Genomic DNA, 10,595 nt, shown 5'->3' with positions numbered 1-10,595 from the left:
CACAGTATTATAAACAGGGGTTTTTATTGGAGAGAAAAAGCATAGAGAAGTGCAGAAATCCTAGGCGGTTCCTGGTTTTCATCACGTAATGAGCGCTGAAAGGCTCTGGCAGCAGATGCGGAGTGGAGCGGCCTGTGAGAGAAGCGCCTCTGATATGTGACATGTGTCCAGATAGATGTGTTTCCTTTGGAAAACAGCAGGAATTCAGACTGATTGAGGCCATTGTCTCTGCCACTAATGCGCCACACGACATATTTAAGGGATAGACGGGATGAATGACTGGTAGCCTTGGCCCAGAACAAGAGAGAGAACGAGAGATTTCATAGCTTTCCTGAGAAGAGCCAGACTGTGAAACTCAAACCAATGACTGCTGGAGAGAAAATCTGAATATTGTGGGGGAATGTGTTTGAGAGTTATTGTAAGATAATACAAATCATATCTCTTGGATATCTGAGGTGTTTCTCCTTGAAAGCAATAAGGGATAATTTCACACGTCTTACGTCAAATGTTTCAAACTGTGGCCAGATTTGCCAAGATACCAGTGTCTAAATCAAAAGTCAGAGATCTGAAGATGAACATCTTTATTTTATTATTTTATTTATGTCAACAATTTTATTTTATAAAGAAATGATGGTCCACTGAAATACAAAAGTGGCAGTTTTTATTTATTTATTTATTGGCATTTTTTATTTATTTTATTTATTTTTTATTAATGATAATTTTGGGTTTTTATTTATTTTATGTATAGTATTTTATTAATTTTATTTTATGACAAATAATGGTCCACTTTTTATGAGAAATAATGCACTGAAATACAAAAGTGGCAGTTTGTGAATTCAGACCTTAACCATTTTATTTTATTTATTTTATATAAATGATAATTTTCTTTTATTTTCTTTTATTCTTTTCTTTTCTTTATTTTTGTCAGTTTTTATTTATTTAATTAATTTTTTTTATATTTTTTTCTTTTATTATAATATTTTATTATGTATTTTATAGTAATGCAATTTTTTTGACAAATAATGGTGCACTGAAATATAAATGTGGCAGTTTTTATTTATTTATTTTTTGGCAATTTTTTTCTTATTTTATTTTTTTTAGTAATGATATTTTTTTGTTTTGTTTTGTTTTATTTTATTTTATTTTATTTATAGTATTTTATTAATTTTATTTTATGACAAATAGTGGTCCACTGAAATACACAAGTGTTTAGGACTTCACAATATGTCAACAGTTTTATTTTATATTTGTATAATATTTTATTATTTGTTAGTAATTGTAATTTTATTTTACTTTATGTCAACAATTTAATTTAATTTTATTTATTTTATGAGAAATAATGGTGCACTGAAATACAAAATTGTCAGTTTATGAATTCAGGCCTTAACCATTTTTATTTTATTATTTATTTTATACAAATGATAATTTTCTTTTATTATTTTCTTTTATTTATTTTTGTCAGTTTTTATTCATAATTTATTTTTTATATATATTTTTCTTTTATTATAGTATTTTATTATTTATTTTATAGTAATGTTATTTTTTGACAAACAATGGTCCACTAAAATACAAAAGTGTTTAGGACTTCACAATATGTCAACAATTTTATTTTTTATTTCATTTATTTTTGTCAGTTGTTGTTTATTTAATGATGATTATTTTTATTTTGTTTTTTAATTTTATTTTATCATTTTTATTTTATTTTATGAAAAATAATGGAATTTTTCCAGTTTTTATTTATTTAATTGACCTAAAATATGACCCATGGGAGAGTATTATGCATTCTCAACATATTTATTTTGCAAAAAACCTAAAGATCTTACTTAACAATGTACAACAAAACAAAAACTATTTTTTATTGAAATTTAATTTCTGCAATATTTAAAACCTTTAAATAACTGGGGGAAATCAACCCATAGCAACAGTTTAAAAGTAGACAAATTCTGTGGGGAAAAACGCAGACTTGGCAACCCTGCATCCAACACTAGCTGCTGGAGTTAATGTCATTGCACACATAAGAAAAAAAATTTCGTCCGAGATTTTTGCACGTTAAAAAAATAAAATAATACAGGTTATGTTAATCGAGTTTACACACTGCCTCTGAAACTTTCGTCCGTCATAAAAAAAAAAACGCATTGTGTTTCATTTTCTGCATTTTCGCATCCATAATAAGCATTTTGATAAGGATGGTGAATATGAGAAAACAAAAAAAAAACGCATACGAAAATCGGACTCAGTGTACAATGATCTTTAGATTTGAATGATCACAGGTCAAAAGTGAAGAGAGATGACAAAAATAGACTGGAGGATTTGCTGCAATCTTGTACTCACTGACAAATATCTATTATAAGATGTGCTGCTCCCTTTACACAGAGTGTGCCTTATCGCAAAATCAAAAGTAAAAGTAAACAGCGCGAGCACTCAATTAAAAGCGATTTCTATACCCTGCATATTGAAAGTGCGAAAATTATATACAGTCGTGGCCAAAAGTTTTGAGAATTACATAAATATTGGAAATTGGAAAAGTTGCTGCTTAAGTTTTTATAATAGCAATTTGCATATACTCCAGAATGTTATGAAGAGTGATCAGATGAATTGCATAGTCCTTCTTTGCCATGAAAATTAACTTAATCCCGAAAAAAAAACTTTCCACTGCATTGTTAAGAAGGCTTCAGGGCGTCCAAGAAAGTCCAGCAAGCGCCAGGATCGTCTCCTAAAGAGGATTCAGCTGCGGGATCGGAGTGCCACCAGTGCAGAGCTTGCTCAGGAATGGCAGCAGGCAGGTGTGAGCGCATCTGACGCACAGTGAGGCCAATACTTTTGGAAGATGGCCTGGTGTCAAGAAGGGCAGCAAAGAAGCCACTTCTCTCCAAAAAAAACATCAGGGACAGATTGATCTTCTGCAAAAAGTATGGCGAATGGACTGCTGAGGACTGGGGTAAAGTCATATTCTCCGATGAAGCCTCTTTCCGATTGTTTGGGGCATCTGGAAAAAGGCTTGTCCGGAGAAGAAAAGGTGAGCGCTACCATCAGTCCTGTGTCATGCCAACAGTAAAGCATCCTGAGACCATTCATGTGTGGGGTTGCTTCTCATCCAAGGGAGTGGGCTCACTCACAATTTTGCCCAAAAACACAGCCATGAATAAAGAATGGTACCAAAACACCCTCCAACAGCAACTTCTTCCAACAATCCAACAACAGTTTGGTGAAGAACAATGCATTTTCCAGCACGATGGAGCACCGTGCCATAAGGCAAAAGTGATAACTAAGCGGCTCGGGGACCAAAACGTTGAAATTTTGAGTCCATGGCCTGGAAACTCCCCAGATCTTAATCCCATTGAGAACTTGTGGTCAATCCTCAAGAGGCGGATGGACAAACAAAAACACACTAATTCTGACAAACTCCAAGAAGTGATTATGAAAGAATGGATTGCTATCAGTCAGGATTTGGCCCAGAAGTTGATTGAGAGCATGCCCAGTCGAATTGCAGAGGTCCTGAAAAAGAAGGGCCAACACTGCAAATACTGACTCTTTGCATAAATGTCATGTAATTGTCGATAAAAGCCTTTGAAACGTATGAAGTGCTTGTAATTATATTTCAGTACATCGCAGAAACAACTGAAACAAAGATCTAAAAGCAGTTGAGCAGCAAACTTTGTGAAAACTAATATTTGTGTCATTCTCAAAACTTTTGGCCACGACTGTACAATATTAGTTCGCCTCGCGCCCGCTCAATTTGTGATCCGCTGTGTAAATCCTTCGGCCGGCCGGCCAACCGGGAAAAGTCCCGGTCCGCCCCTGGTATAGGCTACAGGCCCAACCTTTCTTCACGATGTTTCGCCAGTCGTTTAATGGCCACTCCCCTTTTACCTACCACCTGCAAAGCTGATACGAATATGTTTTACTTTTTTATTTACAACAAGATATATAGTATAAGGACAGGTATTCAGACCACAACTGAACGTTTGAAGAAAATTTAATGCCTTATTATTTTTGTAGAATTCGCTATTATTGATGTAAATGCAGCCGTTCGAAGCACATAATTGATTTATTACGGTATTGACGGTATTAGAAAATCCATGTTGTGCCGCAATGTCATACCGGTGCTGACTATGACACCAGTGTACCGCCCAGCCCTAGTTCAAATCCCCGGATGTGTTCTTGCTCCGCCCCTTTTATCAAGGATGCATCAAGAGGAGACTTGTGCGAACTTGAGGCAGCCATGTATCCCAGAATGCATTTCGCACCAATCAGCGAGCGTTAATGGCGGAGAAGAAAACCCGCATAATTTTCAAAATATTACTGTTATTGTGTCATGAAATGTAGGTTTAAGAGTATTTCAGGTGAGAATGTAGTTGTTTAAAACTCAAATCTGTGGTTTATTTACAAAGACAGCGCCTATTTGAACATTAGTTTCGCCGAGTTCGGAGATGCGAGTTCCAGGCGAACACCGGGTGCTCAGTGTTCATGTATCCCGCAGAGAGAGCCTCACCACGGCTAGTCCTTCTGACGTTTGCCGCTGGTCCCGATGTCTCTGTAGTGGTTAAACAAGAGGTATAATTCGTTTTGGGTAAATCTAGCAGCTAATTTTTGGTCTCGTGATGAATCTATTATTTATTCCAGGTCATATCATTTTGACTGAGGACAAAGTTATGCTTATAAATTATTTATCAATCGTAATTCAATACTGACTTTTTAGCTTGCATTTGACCGAATTGTCTGCTTTTGTCTTTATTTCCGATTACACAAGTCTCTTATACTTTATACTTACACTTTTATAATGGCTAATATTGTTCATTAAAACTGACATTTAACAAAAAAGGCAGAGTTGTGCTTGTCATGTTTCATTTTGTTATACATAGAGTAAAGATGCGTTATACACAGTGCACATATAGCTTAAATCACATATTAAAATGTTTTATTATTTTTAAAATGAGTACGAAAAGAGAGTTGTGGTTTATATTTTGAAGAAAACAAAGAGGCAGTGGTGTTTGATATCACTTTTATTGTAATTATTGTTTTGTAACACGTTGCATGAACCACATTTTTGTCGCTATTAATATGTTTAACGTTATATGAAACGGAAAAGAGGCAATGCTGTTTGATTTAAAATATTTCGTTTCACTGTAATGTTGTAGGGCCTACATTCCCTGAACTACGTTTTTGCAGCTATTAATATGTTTAAATGAAAACGAAAAGAGGCGCAGAGGTGGTTGATATCATATTTTGTCTTATTGTAAATCCATACAGTGAAGCAGTGAAGATAACCGGAGTAGAAAAGGCGAGCTGACTGACGTTATCAAGTACACTGCTGTTCCATTTGCAGAATTCCAGAATTCCAGAATTCCAGACCTTCAGCCGTCAGTCTGAAGGTCTGGCTACGCGAGACTACTCCTTTAACTAAAGCTTTAGCGCTATCAGACACAGCATTACCCAGCATGCTGTGTGTCTTTCTGTTAGCGTCCAGGCCGTGTCTCTGTGTGTTTATGTAGCGCTGGTCTTCTGTGGTGGAGCGCTGGTTTCTGGAAGGCCAGAGATCAGATGGTGTCTTCAGTGGAGCGGCTCACACTCTGAGAGACCTCCAGCCGTCTGTGTGGCTTATATTCAGTGTGTTTATGAAACGGCCGTATAGAGTGTGTGTGTGAGTTTATAGAGCGCTCATACGCTGTGTGTGAGTGTTTATACGCCGCGTGTGTGGCTGTCTGCGGCTGCTTGTTTTGGGTCGAGCTCAGAGACGGTGGCACGACGCTCAAATGTTTCTAGTGATGGTGGAGGTGACTTACGCTGCAGTGACCTGAGGTTTAGTGTCTCCTTACTGGGTAATGTTTGCAAACGTCTCGTGGAAATAGTGCGCTATCGTAAGAAATAAAAAATCTGACAGTCTCTTGGCTCTCGGTTGTTTCTCTTAGAGATTATGTGGAGATTAAATAGACACTTTTGACTTCAGGTCTCCTGCTTCTTAGATTTATTTCTTAAAGGAAAAAGACCCTGTTCAATTTGTATTTGTCAAAAACGGTGGTCAGGTTTGGCAAGATATCAAAGTCAGAGATCTGAGCGAGGAGATTTTTTTTTTTTTTTTTTTTTTTTTTTTTTTTTTGGTGTTGTTGAAACATCCTTGGGTTATTTGAAAGGTGCTATTTACTACTACTACTACAACTAACAGGTATAAATTATATACTAATAATTATAATAATCATTATATATATAAATTCATATTTAAATATTTTATTTTAATTATTCTTATAAAATTATTATAATTATAATATTTTAATTTATATATTTATTTTAAAGGGGGCTATTTATGAATAATAAAATTAATAAATATGTATATATACTATTATTATTTATATTTAATTTATTATTATATATTTTAAATAATGTTTTGATTTAATATTTTATTTCATTTATTTTAAAAGAGCTATTTAATAACCAATAATAATATATTTATATAATAATTATTATAATAATTGATATTAATATATATGCTATTATTATTCTTAATTATTTTATTTTATTTTAGGAGTTGGTCAAGCATCTTTGGGTTATGTGAAGGGTGCTATTTAATAATAATAATATATAACAATAATAATAAATATTATGATTGATAGCAGTATATATTCTTTTATAATCTTAATGAATTTTATATTTTATTTTAATTAATTTTTAAAAGTAATATTTTTATTTTATTTAATATTTATTATTGTTATTATTGATATTAGTATATATGCTATTATTGTTCTTAATTTATACATTTTATTTATTTTTTAAGGTGTTGGTCAAGCATCCTTGGGTTTTGTGAAAGGTGCCATTTAATAAAAAATAATAATAATAAAAGATATTTTGTGTATATGCAACTAATTCTTAATGAGTTTATTCATTATTTTAATTCATTTTTAAATGTAAGATTTATTTATTTTATTTTATGTGTTGTTGAAAGATCCTTGGGTTCTATGAAATGTGGAATAATAAAAATAATAATAATAATTATTATTATTATTATTGATATTAGTATATATGCTATTATTATTCTTAATGAATTTATTATTTTATTTTAATTAATTATTTTATTTTAGGTGTTGGTCAAACATCCTTGGGTTTTGTTAAAGGTACTTTTAATAATAATAATAATAATAATAATAATAATAATAATTATTATTATTATTATTATTATTATTATTTTTTTTTATTATTATTATTGATATTAGTACATATGCTATTATAACACTTAATTTAATATTTTTATTTTTATTCATTTTTAAGTTTTATGTTTTTATTTATTTATTTATTTATTTTATGTGTTATTAAAACATCCTTTTATTATATGAAATGTGCTATAATAATAATAATAATAATATACTATTATTTTGGATTTATTTATTATTTTATTTGAAGTAATAATAAGCATACATACTATTATTATTCTTGATTTATTTATTATATTATTTGAATTAAGTTTTCAATTTATTTATTTAATATTTAATCTAGTAATTAGTGACATGATTCTTATCTAAAAAGCATATTTGTTGTTTATGAGTAGTAAAAAATATTATATATATAAACACTGCTATAGTATTTATTAATATTTTGGATTAGCTTTTTATATCTCAAATTTAAATTTTAAGTTTTATACATTTTTTGGTAATTTAATTGAGTTTTTGAAGTTAAGAGTTTTTCATGTCATATTTTATGTATATATTTATTTATTTTATTTCTGTTAAAAAAATGTAATGGTAACAACTTAATGTCTGCATAAGACTTCTTTATGTTTACTTATATATATATCTATATAAATGTTATTAAAAAGCTGTTAGAATACAATTATACACACAGTTTTTTTGAGCAGGGTCCAAAATGACCACTTGCTAATAGCTATAATGAATTTTAACGATAATGAATTGCAGAATATACTTCACAAATGAATCAGTAATATATATTTAATGCTAGTAAATTAGGTCAGATCACCAGCTATTGACTTATTGATTTTAGTGAGGTTTCACTGAGGTTTCTGATGTTGAGGATCTTCGCTGTGATTTCATCTCATGGTTGTGAGGTAAAGATGAGTGTTTCTGTTGAATCTGTCAGCGTGGGCTGTTCGTCACACCTCAGACGTCCATCTCTGGTCTCAAATAACCGCTAGTGTTTGGGTGGTCCGCTATAGCGCTCTTGTCCGCTGACCTGCACAGGTATTTCCAGCAGCAATTCTCCATCCGTTGGCTGGTTTTGAGGCCTCGGTGATATTTGGAGCAGAAGTTTCTCCTCCTCGGCGCGAGCGTTTTCATAGTCCCCCGCCTCGATCCCAGCGTTTGATGGCTTTGCCTGGTACCAGCGGCTCTGTCAGTCAAAGCTGGCAGCGTGAGCGCTAAAACAGATGTGTGTGTGATTGCTGGAATACAGTCGCTGGATTGTATAGAAGGATTATGACTGGAAAATTCAATCTCTCATAAAGTCTGTATAAATCAAAGCCTGTAGAGGATGAAGGACACTGCTGATTGAAAAAAGAGACGGAGGAGGTGGAAATAGAGCTGGTTTTATTAGCAGTTTCATGCACACTTACACTTCAGAACAATAGTTTGGCCACATCTTTGAACTTACTTAGAAATGACAGCAAGACTCTTGAAATTTCATGCATGCATACTAATGGCTGATATATCGACTGATATATGACATTTTAAAAAGTTTTTTATGTTTGGCCGTTAAGTATTATGAATGCAACTTTTATTTTGAAAGCACTATCTAAAGTAACATATAATTAAAAGTAAATAAACCTGTTATATATTCTAGTGGCTGATCAGTATGTCACTGTAGCTAACATATCATCTGATATTTGGCATAAAAATAAAAATAAAATATATTGGCTGATAAGTATTGTTAGCAGACCTTTTATTTTAAAAATGCTATGTAAAGTAATTATTAATAATTAGCATATATATATATATATATATATATATATATATATATATATATTTAAGTTGTTCTGTTTGGCCATTAAGTCTTGTAAACAGAACTTATATTTTGAATAAATATTTTGAATATTTATTAGAAATAAAGAAAAAAATACTACAGTATAATGGCCAATTCATATATTACCAAAACTGACATATCAGCTGATATTTGGCATATATATCTTTTTTTTTTTTGGCCGATAAATGTTGTTAGCAGACCTTTTATTTTAAAAAATGCTATTTAAAGTAATTATATATACAATATATATATATATATATATATATATATATATATATATATATATATATATAGTCACGGGGGAGAAAACACACAACAAGGTGGATAGTGAGCAAAAAGCCCCGGAGGGTGGATTTTATTAAAAAGTACGTGTAGAAGTGAAGGGGGAATTAAAGTTCGTGGTGCTTTCGTGGCTGGTGCTCCTGTGTTGTCCTCGTGCTCGTGAAGGTGGGTGTCCAGGCGTGCTCAAACGGGCTGTCGGTCACTCGCTGCCTTCTGAGAGATAAGAGACAAAGGATTAGAACCAGTACGATCAGCATTGAGACAGTTGTCTGTTGAAGTGTGCTTGGTGGTGGCTTTTAAAGCCACTTGATGATCGCCGGCAGCTGGGACCGATCAGCCCATGATGAGGACATGCAGGTGTGCTGCGTTGGTTGCCAGGGCGACGCTGATGAGCCCAGAGAGACTCGTCACAATATATATATATATATATATATATATATATATATATATATATATAGTCAAGCACGAAATTATTCATACCCCTGGCAAATTCTGACATAAAGTTACTTTTATTCAACCAGCAAGTTTCTTTTTTTGGCCCCCTAAATGACACAGGCTTCTCCCAAAAGATAATCAGACGATGCACAAGATGCATCATTATGGAAAAAAATATTTCTCAGCTTTTATTTACATTTGAACAAAAAGTGGCATGTCCAAAATTATTCATACCCTTTGCAAACTGTCACAGTCTATGGGAAAATCCAAAGTTCTATACCATTCCAAATAGTCCAAGCTGTTCTAAAGCATCATAATTACCCTGATTCATTGGGAACAGCTGTTTTAATCAACTCAACAGGTGAAAAACAGAAGCTCTCTGCTGTTGGTTTGTGGACAGTCATGGCTAACACGAAAGAGCTCATTGAGGACCTGCGGCTGCACATTGTGGCTGCTCACAAGTCAGGAAAGGGCTATAAGACCATATCTAAATGTTTTGAAGTTCCAGTGGCTACAGTGCAAAGTATTATTAAAAAATACAAGACGTTCCACACTGTGAAAAATCTCAGAGGACGTGGTTGGAAGCCAAAAGTGACACCTGTGCTGGAGAGGAGGATAGTGAGAGAGGTAAAAAAGGATCACCACCAAGGCCATCCTGATGAATCTGGGCTCTGCTGGTGGCAACATCTCAAGGCAGACAGTCCAACAGACACTGCACACCACTGGGTTCCACAGACGCAGACCAAGGAGGACACCACTTCTCCAGATAAGGCACACAAAAGCCCGCTTGTCCTTTGCAAATGCTCATCTGGACAAAGAAGAAGACTTCTGGTATTCTGAAACAAAAATTTAATTGTTTGGCCACAATGATGTAGCCTTTATTTGGCGTCAAAAAGGAGAAGCCTTCAACCCTAAGA

Source organism: Garra rufa, chromosome 1, assembly GCF_049309525.1.
Source record: "Garra rufa chromosome 1, GarRuf1.0, whole genome shotgun sequence".
Classification (NCBI taxonomy): Eukaryota; Metazoa; Chordata; class Actinopteri; order Cypriniformes; family Cyprinidae; genus Garra; species Garra rufa.
The sequence above is the reverse complement of the archived record's forward strand: the minus strand, read 5'-3'. Positions refer to the sequence as shown.